This window comes from Triturus cristatus, chromosome 10 (assembly GCF_964204655.1).
Source record: "Triturus cristatus chromosome 10, aTriCri1.1, whole genome shotgun sequence".
Taxonomy (NCBI): domain Eukaryota; kingdom Metazoa; phylum Chordata; class Amphibia; order Caudata; family Salamandridae; genus Triturus; species Triturus cristatus.
Window position 1 is genome coordinate 1,125,837,517 of NC_140593.1, and position 18,385 is coordinate 1,125,855,901.

Below are 18,385 nucleotides of genomic sequence, written 5' to 3' on the forward strand. Positions count from 1 at the left end.
CAAGGGGAGGGTGTATCCATGTTCCCTCCCACTTTATTGATTGGCTGGATTGCAGGGGATGGTGTCCCTGGGACCAAAATCGGTCCAGGGAAGGGGGCAGCGCAGTTCTCCTCCCTTGTAAATAACTGTCTAAGCCAAAGGGCATGGGGTCCCCGGGACTAAATTGGCCTGGGGAGGGAGGTTCACATGTCCCCCTCCTTTCCCCTTATTATTTATGGCTGGGCCCTGGGAGATGAAAGCCGTGGGAGCCAAAATCAGCCAGAGAAGGGAGGCTCCGTGCCCCATCCCCATTTACTATATGGATGGGCCTAGGGGGATGAGATTCCCAGTGCTTTATTTGGCCTGGAGAGGGGGGATGCATGCTGCCCTCCTGGGTTGTCAGCATGTGTGGGGTTGGCCACAGGGCCTGGTCACAGGCCAGGCCCTACAACCAACCCCTCACTGAGCATGGCAGAATGCCTTGCGCGGGGTTGGGTGCTTTCGGGTGGTTGGCTGCAGGGCGTGGCCAGAGGCCACGCTCTGCAGCCTACCCCTTGCCGTGCATGGCCAAAGGTTGGGCTTAGTTGAGTGCCTGTGGGGGGGGTCGTGCCCTCACCATCCACAGCTAATTACCCCACATATTAGATCACTAATTAAATCTCCTATGAAACAATAATATCACTGCAACTTTTGCAGTAAATAGTACAGGGCAGGGTGTGAGTTATTGTTATCTTAGGCACGAGTAGTTTTTTTTAGATAGGTATAACTACAACTGCTGAATTTCTATGGGTTTGGGCGTTTAAAATCTGAACCTAACTTGGCCTAACGGTTAGGGTGCTCGACCTCGGACCTGGGGGAACTGGGTTTGAGTCTCGGTAATGACGCTAAACATCCTGTGATTCTGGGCAAATCACTTAATCTCCCCGTGCCTAACAAAAAAAAAAAAATGAATGTGTGTCCTCATATAATGTAACTGGTGCTATGTAAAGCGCTCTGATACCTGATTTGATTCGGGTCAAGTTTGCGCTATATAAAACTCTGCAAAAAAATAAAAAATAACTTCCCTGTAACCTTTGGTGTTTTTGTGAATTTCTAATTTTTTTAAATTCCATTTCTTAACTATAACGTCCCTGTAACCTTTGTTTATTTTGAGTGAATATATATATATTGCTCAGTTGAAGGCGGTAGCAGAAACGCATTGGCGTCCGGTGGGGGTGTTGCTGCACATGGATTTAGCATAAAAATAATAAAAATGCTTGATTGAAGAAGAATAGGCTTACCAGATTTTCCTTTTGCCGTTTTTCGGAGTGAGTGCAGTTGGGCTGCTTGAGTTGAGCAGTCGTTGGAGAGGAATATATATATATATATATTCACTGAAAAAACCATAGGTTTCAGGGGCGTTCTAGTTAGTTGGACATTTCACTCGTACAAAACCATAGAAATTCCCCTGTTATAGTTAGTTCAGCTAACTATAACTCGCGCGCCCGCAATGCACTGCTGATGATGTCACATATTACATCACTCATGACATGGTCAGTGACATCACTCATGACATCACTGATGACATCTCAAATGACATCACTGATGACATCACTGCTGACATCACCCTTGCGATAGAGTGGCAGACCTCCTCTCACCCTAATATAACCTTTGATACAAACACTCAAAAATACAAACTAACATTTTCAAAACAATGGACATACCAATACCAGTTACAACACACCTATTCAGTAATTCCAAGATCTACACACACATCCACTCATTCACCAACAGTCCCTATACACTCATACATGTACTCACTCATATGTACTCATACACCTATTCATCCTGTTACACACTTCCACTCATCCACAGAGTTACTCACACACATAGTCACACATGCAAACAAAGTATCAAACATCCATTTACTTGCATATACAGTAATACACACACTACCACACTTACTTCTACAGAAACTTACACATACAAAACCAACTAATAACCCATATAGATACTCATGTAGCTACTCACCAACCCATGCAGCCACTTATACACCAAGTGAGAGACTGATACAGATATTTACATATTTAAACATTACTCACTAACCCATGTATTCACTAAGATACACTTAATCAGTCAGTTATACAATCAATTTTACCCAAAAAATCATCCATTTAGACACTTATATACCCATTTATTCTACCATCGACCTTGAGATATACATATATAAAACATATTTAATTTTCAGAAAAACACACATTCACTGGATGATGTCATCAGTGATGTCATTTGAGATGTCATCAGTGATGTCATGAGTAATGTCACTGACCATGTCATGAGTGATGTAATATGTGACGTCATCAGCAGTGCATTGCGGGCGCGCGAGTTATAGTTAGCTGAACTAACTATAACGGGGGAATTTCTATGGTTTTGTACGAGTGAAATGTCAAAGTAACTATAACGCCCCTGAAACCTATGATTTTTTCAGTGAATTTCTAAGGTTTTTTAAATGCTAATTTCTAACTATAACGTGCCAGTGAATATATATATATTTATTATACTATGTATACATGTGAAAATGTCTCGGTCCGCCTGTTTGCCTTGGTGGCACAGAAAAAATGACTGGAACTGACGTCAGCACGCCGACAAGGTCTTCTTATGGCTCCGATGACATCATACGGTGTCGCGAGCGGAGCCGTGCTATTATGACGTCCTTGTCGATGTGGGAGAGCTAGGCAAGAATTTCCGTGGAATGCTGGTGCAGGGGATATTCACCTAAGTGTTCAGGCTAGTACTTTGGGAGCAACTGTTTATGTTGCCACTCCAGAAACTGAAACCAGTGATCCGAGGGCAGGGGCCCTGCAAATGGCACACGAGGTGGGGTGCCCAGTCGTGTGCACCAGCGGGGCATCGAAGTGACAAGCCCCACAACCCACAAAAAAGGTAACGAGGCCAGTGAATAACACAGGATCTTCTCTTTGTATCTGGCAGGAACAAAAAATTTCAAATGCCCTAGTACCAAAATGTAGAATTAGTGCTACAACGGTCTTCAAGAAGACCTGCGATGCCGCTTCTGCCTCCCGTACCCTGGAGGCGGCACATGGGTCATGCAGTACGGTCATACTGCGGTGGGACGCACACTCGTTGACCTCTCATGGCACTGCTCCACACTTCAGGGAGGATGCTTTCCATTAGCTATGTTTTCCGATGATGTGTCGTGGCAGCCCCGTCCAACAACAGAACTCCTTTAGATCTAAATAGACTCTTCCACTTTCTCACCGGAAGTGAAACCAGGCCATGCGGGCACTTTCACAATACAACAGCTGGGAATGCACTTTTCGGTAAAAAAACCACATTCCTTCCTCCTAATTAATCAAATAAACATCTCACTGAAGAACAGGGGCCAGCTTTGATCGGTGAACAGCCGTTACAACGACTTTTTTACTTCGCGATACCATTACAATGCATGCATTACCACGCATGCGTTGTACATCGCAAAGTCATTACTGCACGTTTTTTTAGAACGCATGGTCATTTACCATGCATGCCTTTACAACAAATTTTGTTGTAAAGGTATGTATGGTAAATGACCATGCGTTCTTAAAAACATGTAGACGATCCACGTTATTGTAAGGAAACAGAGGCTGTTCCGTTTCCTCACAACGACGTGCACCGCCCCTCAGAGACGACAGGAAGCAGGAACCACGAGGAGAGAGGAACCACGAGGAGTGAGAGGTAAGGGGGATTGGGCATGGGGTGTTTTTTTTTTCTAGGGTTTAGGGTAGTGCAGTGGTGTTTGGGTAGTGTAGGGGTTGTGCTGGGGGTAGTGTTTTAGGGTTTAGTGCAGTGGTGTTTGGGTAGTGTAGGGGGTCATGCTGGGTTGGGGTTTTAGGGTTTAGGGTAGTGCAGTAGTGTAGGAGGTTGTGCTAGGGGTAGTGTTTTAGGGTTTAGGGTAGTACAGTGGTGTATGGGTAGTGTAGGTGTCATGCTGGGGTAGTGTTTTAGGGTTTAGGGTAGTGCAGTGGGGTTTGTGTAGTGTAGGGGGTCATGCTGGGGGTAGTGTTTTATGGTTTAGGGTAGTGCAGTGGTGTTTGGGTAGTGTAGGGGGTTGTGCTGGGGGTAGATTTAGGGTTTGGGGTAGTGCAGTGGTGTTTGGGTAGTGTAGGGAGTCGTGCTGGGGGTAGTGTTTTAGGGTTTAGGGTAGTGCAGTGGTGTTTGTGTAGTGTAGGGGGTTGTGCTGGGGGTAGTGTTTTAGGGTTTAAGGTGGTGCAGTGGTGTTTGTGTAGTGTAGGGGGTAGTGTTTTAGGGTTTAGGGTAGTGCAGTGGTGTTTGTGTACTGTAGGGGGTCATGCTGGGTTCTAGTGTTTTAGGGTTTAGGGTATTGCAGTGGTGTTTGTGTAGTGTAGGGGGTTGTGCTGGGGGTAGTGTTTTGGGGTTTAAGGTGGTGCAGTGGTGTTTGTGTAGTGTAGCGGTCGTGTTTTAGGGTTTAGGGTCATGCAGTGGTGTTTGGGTAGTGAAGGGGGTCGTGCTGGGGGTAGTGTTTTAGGGTGTAGTGTAGTGCAGTTGTGTTTAGGTAGTGAAGAGGGTCGTGCTGGGGGTAGTGTTTTAGGGTTTAGGGTAGTGCAGTGGTGTTTAGGTAGTGAAGAGGGTCGTGCTGGGGGTAGTGCTTTAGGGTTTAGGGTAGTGCAGTGGTGTTTGTGTAGTGTAGGGGATCATGCTGGGGTAGATTTAGTGTTTAGGGTAGTGCAGTGGTGTTTGTGTAGTGTAGGGGTCATGCTGCGGTAGTGTTTTAGGGTTTAAGGCAGTGCAGTGGTGTTTGTGTAGTGAAGGGGGTCGTGCTGGGTGTAGTGTTTTAGGGTTTAGGGTAGTGCAGTGGTGTTTGTGTAGTGTAGGGGGTTGTGCTGGGGGTAGATTTAGGGTTTAGGGTAGTGCAGTGGTGTTGGGGTAGTGTAGGGAGTCGTGCTGGTGGTAGTGTTTTAGGGTTTAGGGTAGTGCAGTTATGTTTGGGTAGTGTATGGTGTCATGCTGGGGGTAGTGTTTTAGGTTTTAGGGTAGTGCAGTGGTGTTTGGGTAGTTGAGGGGGTAGTGTTTTAGGGTTTAGGGTAATGCGCCCAACCAGCCACAATATCTGTCGACAAAGGAGATCCTGACTCTTTTGAATGCTCCTCCTATTGAATAATTTGGGTCAAGGGCCCTACCACGTCCAAGACCTGTCAATTCCTTTCTTGGGATCCCTCATATACTTGGAGAAAAAGGTACATCGTTTCTCATCAATTTCAGCCGTGTGTGCCACCTTCCCCTTCAGTGAGGGCCTGGGGCATTCTCCCCTCATCCTATTCCTGACCTCCCTTTCAAGGGGTTGATGGATTTTCACCACAACATACTCTGCCACTTTGGTGTCAGGGGTCCACTCCGCCGACCTAGGATGGTAAATTTGGGTAGGCTCGAACATGTCCGAGTGGACCCCATCCCCAACCGGGGACTGAGAGGAGTGGGACTCTGGATGCCAGGGACGCGCCGAGTCCTTATCCTCATCGGAGGAGAAATTGTCCTCCGATACACCATCTCCCTCTAAGGGAAACCCACCGTCGGGGTCTACAATAGTGGTGACAGCGTCACAATTTTCTCCGGACTCCTCCTCCTCCCAGCAGTGTGCATGTTTTAGCGTTCGCGCACTCTTGAGGAAGGTCTCCGTAAGTTTATAAAATCCTTCCAAGTGCCCCGCGTTATGCTTAACGGGCCTTTTATTCCTCATCTGGGAGCTACTGGGACCCGCCACCACCAGATCTGGGTCACAGAACACCCCAGGCATGCTTTTCGCCAGCTTATCAACCTGATCCCTAAGAGGAGCCAGCGCCCTAGAAATAGCCAGAGAGAGGGCTTGGTCCACTGCTGGAAGGAGAAGTTGAGGGGCCATCCCTCCTCCACTTCCTGGTAGGAGGAGTAAAAATGGTATTCTGGAGAAGACATGATAGCAGAGGGTGAGAGCACAGAACAAATGCCCTTAAAATCGGTGCTCCAACAGCTGGGCTTTCCCCGAAGCTGTTATAAGAATAGACTGAGGCGCAATACCAATTACCACCACCAGGCGGCGCTGGTCACTAACGTGGTTGTGTGGGGAAATCACCGCGTAGCGGTGTCAAAATTAGGCGAGGGTTGGTAGGAAATCAAGCGGACACTAAAGGAGTGACCGGATTCCAAAACGCGCGTAAAGACCAGCGGGAGCGCTCAACGGAGCTGCCTTGCTCGGACTGGAAGCGCCTGACAGGATCTCACCACGCACAGAGCGCACAGCAGGAGAAACTGTGAGGGGGAGAGCGCACTTGGGCAAGAGCCTGCTGCGCAGGGAATATGAAACAATACCACGGCAATAATGCTAATAACGCGCACAAGAAACCGCTATACAAACAGCAACAACGTCAGATTAAGCCAAGAATGTAAGGAATGCACTTAACTGATGAGCAGTGAAGAAAGAAGCGGAAGGGACGTCACGATATTATATACGATGGACTGTGATATGATTGGACTATAGTTGCCTTTGAGACTACCCCCCTAATGGTTAATGGGTTGTGTAGTTTTTTGTTTAACGATTGTTGTGTATGTTTTCTTTGAAATGCTATGCAAATAAAGTGAGGAAAGATATGCATAATCCTCGCCTCCGTCCTGCCATAGAATTCATTAAACTTTATTCGATCTGATTTAGAAACATAGATCATAAAAGTGTACATAAAAACAGTAAATACTCTTTTCTAAGACAATACAGTGATAATTAATTAAAACCAGTAGGTAAAAACGGGTGTTACAAAACCCGGTTCTGAGCAACTTCAGGTTACCAAAATCGTAAAGTTCAATGTTTCGCAAGATCAATCTTGTGTACTTCGTGCAAAATACGCAATAAGGGGTCCAAGTAAGATGTAACGCTCCAATACCTGACCAGTCTGCACTATATAAAACTGCAGAAAAACTAAAAATAAAAAGTGTTTTGCACACTTCTGTCATTGGGCTATATGTGGGCTACATCTGGGTGATATTTGTGCTACATTTGGGCTCTTTTTCTCTGGTGGCCATCTTGGGAGACTTATTAGTTCTGAAGTTTCCTAATTTCCTCATTTACTGCAGTCTCCTCAGTAGGAAATGCTTTCAGTTTTTTACTTTGATTCCATCAAGAAGGCATTCAGATGTGTCACACATTTGCCATAAATTCAGAATGTTAGCACTCTAGTTGTTCATTAGATCACTGTAGTAAAGCTGCTGCTCACCAGGGAGTTAACTGGAAGTCTACTGCTGGTATTGAAAGTGATTGTTTCAGTCTGCATGTCAGAATTTTCTAATGAAATAGAAGAGGATTTGAGATCTCACTTAAACCATGCCCCACATTTTCTTTCTGCAGCACTAACCATAATTTCTATGGCAAAATAAACCCCCTCATTTTGTTCCTTTTTTAATTAAATGTTTTAAGAGTTACCAGTTTATTCCAATCAAGATGGCTTCAGGTGTGCCATAATTTTGTCATAAGTTATGCTGTTAGCACTCTAGTTGTTCTTTAGAACCCTCTGGGAAGCTGCAGTAGAACACAAAGACATCAACTGACAGGCTGCTCCTGTTGAAATATAACTGGAAAATATTTGAGATCTCACTTGAAACATGTCCTAATTTTTCTTTCTACAGCACTAACCATAATTTCTATGACAAAATGAACCCCCTCATGTTGTTCCTTTTTAAATTAAATGTTTTAAGAGTTACCAGTTTATTCCAATCAAGATGGCTTCAGGTGTGCCATAATTTTGTCATAAGTAAGACAGTTAGCGCTCTAGTTGTTCTTTAGAACACTCTGGGAAGCTGTAGTAGAACACAAAGGAATCAACTGACAGTCTCTTCCCTTGTTGGATGTACATGATTTACTGAGAATGACAGACTTCATTCTCACATGACTGAGAAAGATAATGTGAATTTACAGAAAATATGCTCTCATTTTAGCTTCAGTTTTCTCTCAAACATGATTCATGATATCCCAGCAGAAGGTTTTTCACAGGGTAAAATCACCTTAGAACACACCACAATTCCTGAAATTAGTATGGTACCATCAACAAATGAATTCTAATGTAACTAAAATCTGTTATCACCCTTTATAGTTCTCCTTTAGGTAACCATCAAAATCTTCGATTCACTGCAATGCATTTCAATGGGGTACTATCATGTATATTGGTTCCAAGATGGTTGCCAGCAATTCCAGGATGAAGTGCTGACAGCCAATCAGATCTCACGATGAGATGTGTTGTTAGGCTCTGCCCAGATATTGAAACTTTTTCTTTTTCTAATGTCTCATGAACTACTGAACGGATTTACACCATTTAACAAAAATGGATCTTTCTGAACCAAGGGCTACCTTTTCGCCACATTTGGTGTAATTCCGTTCAGCAGTTCGGGCTGTAGCCGTGTCTAAAGTTTCCTATGGGAATTAACATGGAGAAAACATGTTTTGGGCCCCCCCTTTTTTCTCAGCCCCCGCTTGCCGAATCACCCCAAAACTTTTAAGATAGGAGCTGACTGGAGCGCCTCACGAGATTTGAAAATTTCGCGAAGATTCGTCAACCGACGCCAAAGTTATTGGGAAAAGAATGTTACGATTTTCCTATGGATAATAGGCCCTAACTATAACTACCTACTGACAACCGCCAGTAGGTAATATATATATATATATATATATATATATATATATATATATATATATATATATATTACCTACTGGCGGTCGCCAGTAGGTAGTTATAGTTAGGACCCTGTTTCCATAGGAAATCCGCAACATACTATTTGGAATAACTTTGGCGCCGGTCGGCGAATCCTCGCGAAATTTTCAAAATAGGTGGGGCACTACGCTCCGCTCCTACCCTGAAAGTCTCGGGGGGATTCGTCAAGCGGGGGCTGAGAAAAAAGGGGGTCCCAAAACGCGTTTTTCCCATGCATTTTTCCATAGGACCTTTAGACACAGCTACAGCCCGAACGGCCGAACAGAGTTACTTGAAATTTGGCAGAGAGGTAGTCCTCAGGTCAAGGAAGTGCCTTTTGTAGGTCTGGTGTAAATCTGTTCAGTAGATCCTGAGAAAAAAGCATTTAAATCAATATATATATCTGAGCCAGCTTACGGTGCGCTTACCGTGTGCTTACGGTAAGCTTACCGTACGCGTACGGTGACGTGCGCGAGCGCGATTCTGATTGGCTGTTAGATCTTAGTAAACATTCGAATCGGTCGAAACCAGGAAGCGGCGGCCACCATTTTCTCTCTCGCACTCTGAGGGGGGGAGGAAAAACAAAGGCAAAAAACATGTAAAGGGGCTGTTTAGACAGCTCCTAACCACCTAGCCTTGATGAAGGTGTCCCCAAAGAACCCCCAAGGCCAAAAAGTCCATTTTATTTTTTTACGAAAAATCGCCGATTACGCTTACCGTACGTGTACGGTAAAAATTATTTAAAAATAAAAGATTATCCACACTCACCGCACCCCGTTTACAAATTGTCCCCGAAGGGCACCATTTGTGCATGGCATATGTACTCAAATGAAAATTTAAAAGATTACCTTTCACAACGAAGCGCATAATATGTCCTCCATGTGCGCACGGTGCGCGAAGCGCATCGTGCGTAAATGGCCCATCCAGCCCACCGTGCGTGCACGGCACTAACTGCGTAAAGTGGGCTCACTGTGCGCACACGGTGCGCGAAGCGCACCGTGCGCGCACGGAACGAACTGCGTTAAGTGGCCGCGCACGCCACGAATGGCGTAAAGTAACTTAGCATTTAAAAAACCGTACAAATTCACTGAAAAAACCATAGGTTTCACACACGTTATAGTTAGGAATTAGCATTTAAAAAACCTTGCAAATTCACTGAAAAAACCATAGGTTTCACACATGTTATAGTTAGCTGGACATTTTACTGATAAAAAACCAATGAAATTCCCCCGTTATAGTTAGTGCAGGCAACTATAACTCACGCGACCGCAATCCTCTGCTGATGACATATGTGTCTTTATGAAAAAAAAATATTTGTAATATATGTAAAGCTAAAATTTAATGGAAGAAGACATGGGCAAATAAGTGTCTAAATACAGTATTAGCATCAGCAGAGGATTGCGGTCGCGTGAGTTATAGTTGCCTGCACTAACTATAACGGGGGAATTTCATTGGTTTTTTATCAGTAAAATGTCCAGCTAACTATAACATGTGTGAAACCTATGGTTTTTTCAGTGAATATATATATATATATATATATATATATATCCTCCAAAGATGCCCTGCAACAGAGACGCACTCCTCCAGCTGATCGGTTACATAACCATTTATTAACAAGGAACAGGATTACAGCTCCGACTTGCTATGTCCATTGCCTTACGCGTTTCAGAGCATTCATGCTCTTTCATCAGAGGCCATTTAAAATCACAGCTGTTCTTTGGAAACCCACAGTTCCCTGCGTGCTTGACTGCTTTTAAGGCTTCCGGTGCGCCTTTCTCAATAGAATTAATTGCAGTGCATGCCGGAACTTGTAGTATTAAATTCCATAAACATTTTTACCTCCAGTGGTCGTGTGTCTTTTAAAGCATTTCATGGACCAATTTCTGCCCTCCAGTGGGCCCCAGAGCTGGACGCCTGTTCCGAAATGCATGACATCAGCTGCGCCGTCCTCCCAGCCACAATGATTCATGGCAGACGAGCCCTTTTGATTAATGGGTGGTGCGAACTCCCACGGCTGGACCTGCCGTGTGTAAATCCTCCAAAGATGCCCTGCAACAGAGACGCACTCCTCCAGCTGATCGGTTACATAACCATTTATTAACAAGGAACAGGATTACAGCTCCGACTTGCTATGTCCATTGCCTTACGCGTTTCAGAGCATTCATGCTCTTTCATCAGAGGCCATTTAAAATCACAGCTGTTCTTTGGAAACCCACAGTTCCCTGCGTGCTTGACTGCTTTTAAGGCTTCCGGTGCGCCTTTCTCAATAGAATTAATTGCAGTGCATGCCGGAACTTGTAGTATTAAATTCCATAAATGAATCAGCTGGAGGAGTGAATGGTTATGTAACCGATCAGCTGGAGGAGTGCGTCTCTGTTGCAGGGCATCTTTGGAGGATTTACACACGGCAGGTCCAGCCGTGGGAGTTCGCACCACCCATTAATCAAAAGGGCTCGTCTGCCATGAATCATTGTGGCTGGGAGGACGGCGCAGCTGATGTCATGCATTTCGGAACAGGCGTCCAGCTCTGGGGCCCACTGGAGGGCAGAAATTGGTCCATGAAATGATTTAAAAGACACACGACCACTGGAGGTAAAAATGTTTATGGAATTTAATACTACAAGTTCCGGCATGCACTGCAATTAATTCTATTGAGAAAGGCACACCGGAAGCCTTAAAAGCAGTCAAGCACGCAGGGAACTGTGGGTTTCCAAAGAACAGCTGTGATTTTAAATGGCCTCTGATGAAAGAGCATGAATGCTCTGAAACGCGTAAGGCAATGGACATAGCAAGTCGGAGCTGTAATCCTGTTCCTTGTTAATAAATGGTTATGTAACCGATCAGCTGGAGGAGTGCGTCTCTGTTGCAGGGCATCTTTGGAGGATATATATATATATATATATATATATATATATATATATATATATATATATATATATTCTGATCCACAATGCAATAATACGCGCTCTCAGAAGTTCAAGGAGGATATTTAATTAAGATACAGGCTACGCGTTTCGGAAGTCAAACTTCCTTGATCACACGAAGAGCCGAATACACAACACCCATTACATAGTGGAGGGTAAGATCGACGGAATAATCCTGTGTAACACCCCAGTGCAGACTTCAGATGACACCCGGATCAGCGTCCCAGAGGTAAGCCTTACACCGGGGGAGCGTTCGGGGGGTTTGCGTTTCCGCGAGCCCTTTGAGTGTTGCACCGGCAGTGGGGGCATCTCTGGTCGGCTGATTGGGAGGGATATTCTGTTAAAGAAGGCATACGGCATCTGCCTTGCATTGCGGAAGTGCTTTACTGTGTATTTGATAGCAACTCGTTATTTACCCCCGAGTGCTTCGGATTTCCTTCTATGCGCTGGGGCACATCTTAAAGAGAGGCAGCAATCGGAACCTTCATACCGGAGGGGAAGTTCTGGGAGGACATAGAGGTATCAGAGGAGCCAGACATTGGCACAACAGAAACATATATTATTTGTATATCTATTAAGACTCACAGTATTTACATCATGGAAGAAGAAACATCAAGACGACTAGCAGCACAAACATTACTGGCAAGAGCGCCAGGAAGAGCGCAAAGCAGTGTGATTCCTTCTAGAGATAAAGACAATACATTGAATATACAACTAAGAAAGTACGAAAAACTCAAGAAATTGGAAATTTCGAAGTGGTGGGAGGCGGTTTCCCTCCAGGATTATGTAGACAAAAAAATGGTCCCACGAGGATTACGCATTTATACGACACCCTCCTATGAATCGCCCAATCCGCGGATGTTAGAGGAATGGGCTGAAAATTCAGCAGTCAGCTCTAAAAATATGCTATGTATCCTCGTAAAATATGCGTGGGAAGACAGGGAAGCCACCATCAAAGATATCCTGGAATTAGAAGAAGACTTCAAGAAGTACTCTGATCAAACAACCATCACCAAATTTATGGAAGAAATGAAAAAAAGAATGAGTCAGTACGAAGAAGATATCAAATTGAGAAAACAACGTAAACTTCACCGCGACTGCGCAGATTATGAAAGTGGCCGAATTTTGACATACAGTAGAAAGTACGACCAACTCTACAATTTCCAGCCAAAAGAATCAAGTACTGTCTCTGTAGAAGGAAGAAACGATACATCTGTAAATATTGCCACAACCAGTGATTCTGACACTGATGCATCAGTTCATACCTCAAGTACAGCCTCAGAGGTAGAAATAATCACTCGTCCTGCGACTTTTTTAGACGAGTACCAGACCCTGAGGAGGAACAAAGAGACGACGAAAACCATTGCCTCCCAACCAACACCAAGAGGGAGAGGATATCGGGGAAGAGGAAGAGGAAGAGGAAGAGGCAGGGGCGGAGCAAACAACGAAGGGACAGACGAAAACACAGGATACAGAAACAAAATAAAGCCAATGGGAACCAGACGTGGGGGCTCACAAAAGAAGATGTAAATATGTGGGACGACACTATGGTAAATAAAACTATTGTAAATCTCACGAGCCGTACCCTGTCCAATTTAGAAAAGAAAACGCTATGTCTAGGTCTTACCTTTTGCCCTACTGCCATCTTCGACTATTCCGATACGAGAATAGACTTTTTTAAGTTCATAAGGAAGTTAAAACTAAAAAAATGGCATGAACTCAAAGGGAATATGCAGGACAATGCCAGGGTTATGACTACCACTGAACAAATTGCCTTTACGATAGCTGATACCAATATGCTGCTCACCATGCAAGAACTTGAACAGAACACTGAAGGTGACAATATGAACGGCAATCATGAAATCCAAGATATTGTTATAGATAGAGCAGCTGTTACACCTTTCAAACCCCGTTCTATCTTTTATCCGAATCTCCCACACGATAGTGTGGATACTTTTCATGAGGTTGTTACTAAAGCTCTCATTGAATTTAAACATGAGAAATCCAACCATAATTTTGTGTGTGGTAATCTCACATTTAAACAAAGATCTATTATCTCATCATTAGCGAATGACAAGGATATCGTTATCCGCCCGGCGGATAAGGGAGGTAATATTGTTCTACTTAGCAAATCCATGTACATAACGGAAGCACACAGACAGTTGAAAAACAACAGATTTTATGAAAAAACAAACACCCAGACTTATAATGACAGTATACTGGTTACCTGGGAAAAACTATCAGCCTGGCAAGGAGAAGGAATAATCACGTGGGAGGAATATTTATATCTGAAGAAAGATTATCCAAAACTTCCGATTATATATTTCCTCCCCAAAGTACACAAAAATCCTACTGTTCCCCCAGGGAGACCTATTGTTTCATCTGTGGGGAGTGTTTTCGAAAATATCTCTAAGTATGTAGATTATTTCTTGCAAAACTATGTCACCAAACTCCCCTCATACGTTAGAGATACTAAAGACTTTTTATGTAAACTTGAGAACATACAATGGCAAACCAACTATATTTTTATCACTATGGATGTTTCCAGCTTATATACCATCATTGATCATGATCAGGGGATTCGTGTGTGTACCCATTTTCTGAATGAAAGAAATATCATGTATTCTGAACATACAAAGATGCTCATTGATATGATGTTACTATGCTTACAGAATAACATTTTTATGTTCAATGGTGAACTGTTCAGACAGACCCTAGGGACTGCCATGGGTACTTGCTTTGCCCCTAGCTTTGCTAACCTCTTTTTAGGCCTATGGGAAGAGGAGGTGAGAAGAGATGTTGACCTCTCTCAGCACCTCAAAAAAATTAACACATGGCTGCGTTACATAGACGATCTCTTTGTAATATGGGAGGGGAGCGAAGAAGAAGCAGTCGAGTTCATCCAGCAACTCAATACCAACACACTCAACATTGTATTGACATATAACATCAACAAGGAGGAAATAGATTTCCTTGATGTCAAAGTTAGAGCTGTCAACAATACACTTGAGACTAAACTGTTTCGGAAAGAAACTGCAGGTAACAGTATTCTACACGCTCACAGTCACCACCCAGAAACACTCAAGTGGAGTATACCGTATGGGGAGTTACTGAGAGCAAGAAGAAACTGCAGCACTGATACCAACTATAAAATTGAAGAAATGATCATGCTGGATCGGTTTAGAGAGCGTGGTTACCCTAAATGGGTATTAGACAGAGCTGTCTCTAAACTCAAAGATATAGACAGAAAAAGTACCCTGAAAACAAAAGAGAAGACTGTAGAATCATCAGAGACACGAGTTATTCTTACATACAACAGTAGCTCGAGCAAAATAAAGAAAATTCTCAATGACAACTGGAATATCCTTAAAAGTGACAATATAGTAGGTCCTTCCATTAGCAATAGACCGAAAATCACATATAGGAAAGGACGGAGTCTAAGAAACATCCTGATGCACAGTGATATCACTGAACCACACTTTACATCCATGCACAACCTCAAGGGTTTTTATCCTTGTGGTCACTGTAAGGCCTGTAAAACAAGTCATATGGTCAATGAATTCAGTGTACCACATACTCCTAAGAAAAATACCATATCACAATTCCTCACGTGTAGTTCCACCTATGCCATATATGTGCTAGTTTTGCCCATGCCAGAAATGGTATGTGGGGAGCACTACTCATATGGCCAAGAAGAGGGTCCTAGAACACCTTAGGGCCATCAATAACAAAGATAGCCATTACCCAGTGGCTAGACACCTTGCTGAGTACCATTTATCCAACAGTTCATTACTCAAGTACTTTGTAATTGAACAAGTAGTGGGCAGTGGGAGAGGTGGTAACAGGGAGCTGGTACTCAGGAAAAAAAAATCCAAATGGATCTTAAATCTTGAGACAAAGTACCCGCTAGGACACAATATAGATGAGGAGTTAGCGACACATCTAATGGAGCATTGACATGTTTCTTTCTTCGCTTTTTCTGCTAGGTTTCAAGATGTATGGCTTGATGTTTTTGATGTTCATGAATCTGTAAATACTGTATGATACAACTGTAATTGTTATTTTTCTATTTTATTATCTTTTCTAAACTTTGTTCTTTTTCCTTTTCTTCACAGGAGGAAAGGAAGGGGCCCTTTGGGTATTCTCTACACGTCACGGGTCACCTACCCTTTTCTTCACTATCCCCAGAAGAAAATATCACCATGTATAGATAAGATTTTCTACTCACTTTTTTACTGTATTTTGGATAGTGCTTTTCTGTCTTTTTGTTTTTGTTGTTGCCAGTACTGAGAACAGTGCTAGACATGGGTTTGCCTCTGTGTTTCTGCTTTAGATCACTTGCTTTTCAGAGCAGTAAGAGTGTTATAACCTGTTGGGACAGTTTTTTATCACTGCTGTAGCATTAGGCCACTTGGCGCCAGTATAAGCTATCAGCTTTGATTCTGATTTCTATCTTGTTTATTCCACTTGCTGGTACATTGGTGGCATAGATTTAGGGCTTTCAGTTAAGATGCGCTAAGCCACTTGGCTGTTAATTTTATCCCTTTATCTTTCTTTTTTCCTTTCACTATGAGGAAATAGCAATAGACTGTACACAGCTAATGTAAACTAGGATCTTTCCTATGTTTTCTTGTGCACTATGCACCTATATGTATTTATGCCAGTCACAACTACTGTATACATGAATGTACCTGTGGACATTACAAGATGGCCGACAAACTTCTAGCACGGAAGTACACTTGCTGTAATGCTGTCCTATGTTTATGTTTAGTACCCTCCACTATGTAATGGGTGTTGTGTATTCGGCTCTTCGTGTGATCAAGGAAGTTTGACTTCCGAAACGCGTAGCCTGTACCTTAATTAAATATCCTCCTTGAACTTCTGAGAGCGCGTATTATTGCATTGTGGATCAGAGTACATTTTGCCAGCTGTGCCTTACTGGCTTCACGCGCCACCGATCAACGGGCGGAGCTTCCAGGAAAGGCGAAACTCATTACAGAATATATATATATATATATATATATATATATATATATATATATATATATATATATATATATATATATATATATATATATATATATATATATATATATATATATATATATATATATATTAGTCACTCTGCCCACTGGGGCTAAACTGCAGCTGATTCTTGGTTGCATATCACCTAGGATCTCACACATATTTCCTGTGAGACCACATATTACAAATTGATGAGGTTTTGACTGACCTACAAATATACATGATGGAGGACTTCCGTTAGGTCGGAATCACGAGCACTACGCCACCTATAAGTGTTGGCCCCAACACCCATCCTAGATATACAATCATCGTATTGTAATCATAATAAACCTTAGCGTTTGGCTTTTTGCGCTCTTTCAGTGCATTATATAGCTTGAATCTCGCATTGCTATTTCTTCTATGTCCATACGTGTAAACAGGAATATTGTCACATTTGTTATAATTACACATGCTGCTTAATAACCTTTTATTTTTATTTAGGTATTGTTGTGCAGATGATGTAATGTTATATTAACAATAATACTGTGCTTTTTCCTTTGATTACACTAGCTTTGCACCTTACACGAGTAAAAGTGCACAGTCATGTTAACACAGACATAGGTGACTTCTATGTCTATTACCAGGCCACTGGTTGCTGTGACATCCAACAGTGAGTGGTGCATAAAATACAGTTAATCAGAATGTACCTAATGTAGTGATCAAGGCAGTACGCTGCCGAAACGCGTCTAGGTCGCTGATGGATTAAGCTTTTTTGTTGTCATCATTTCACAGAGTTAGTGCCTGTCTGTTCGCCGCCGCCAGGATTGGTGTAAATATTACAGATTCGCCGGGATCTTGCCACTGATCCTCCTCACTCAGGTGCTCTGCGCATCCAGAACCTCATGGTATTGTTCTCACGAAAAGAAAACGCAGAGCCCCCTTGAAGCCGACATCCCGTGATCCGATCCCCTGAAACGTCCATCACCCAGACGAGCACCTTGTTCCTTGCGGAGGCCGGAGGGCAATCGAAGTTTCAGGTAGGCTCGCTGGGGTGGAATGTGAGGTGGTTGCGTGCATTACAAGGTGGCTGATGGGAGAGGTAGTCTCGGGTATTTGAAAACGGGCAGTGAGTGACAAGGAAGATAATTGTATCCTACAATGGCTGTGGAGTGGGTCAGAGAGCGGGAAGAGGCAGCAATAGACATTTTCAGTGACACTGATAGCAATGCCACACTTCCTTCCGTGGCAACAGGATCGGCAGCACAGCAAACAGTAAACAATATTGTCAAAATTACACATGAACTAGAAAAACTGCAGAAAGGCAAAATCGCCAAATGGTGGGAATGCAAATCGCTCCAGCGGTACCTCGATGTTGGACGCGTCCCAAGGGGCCTGAGAATCTTAGTAGCGCCAACTTATGAGAACCCAAATCCTGAGATGCTGAGAGAGTGGGCGGACAACAGCGCCGACTCGTCAAGGAGAATGCTGCAAATATTAATCAAATACGCCATGAGCGATCGAGACGACATCCTCACGAAAATAGATGCATTGTTCAAATAACTTGAGAAAGCTGCCAACCTAGATCAGATTGGTAAAATAATGACAGACATGAAAATAAGGCTGGCTAAATACGAACAATCAATAAAAGACAGAAAGGCTGTCAAGTTCCCGTGAGACAGAAATGACTACATGAATAGGAAAATATATACATTCTCTAAAAAATTCGAAAATATACGCCGCCAACAATTATCAGCTACAACAGAAATACAAATT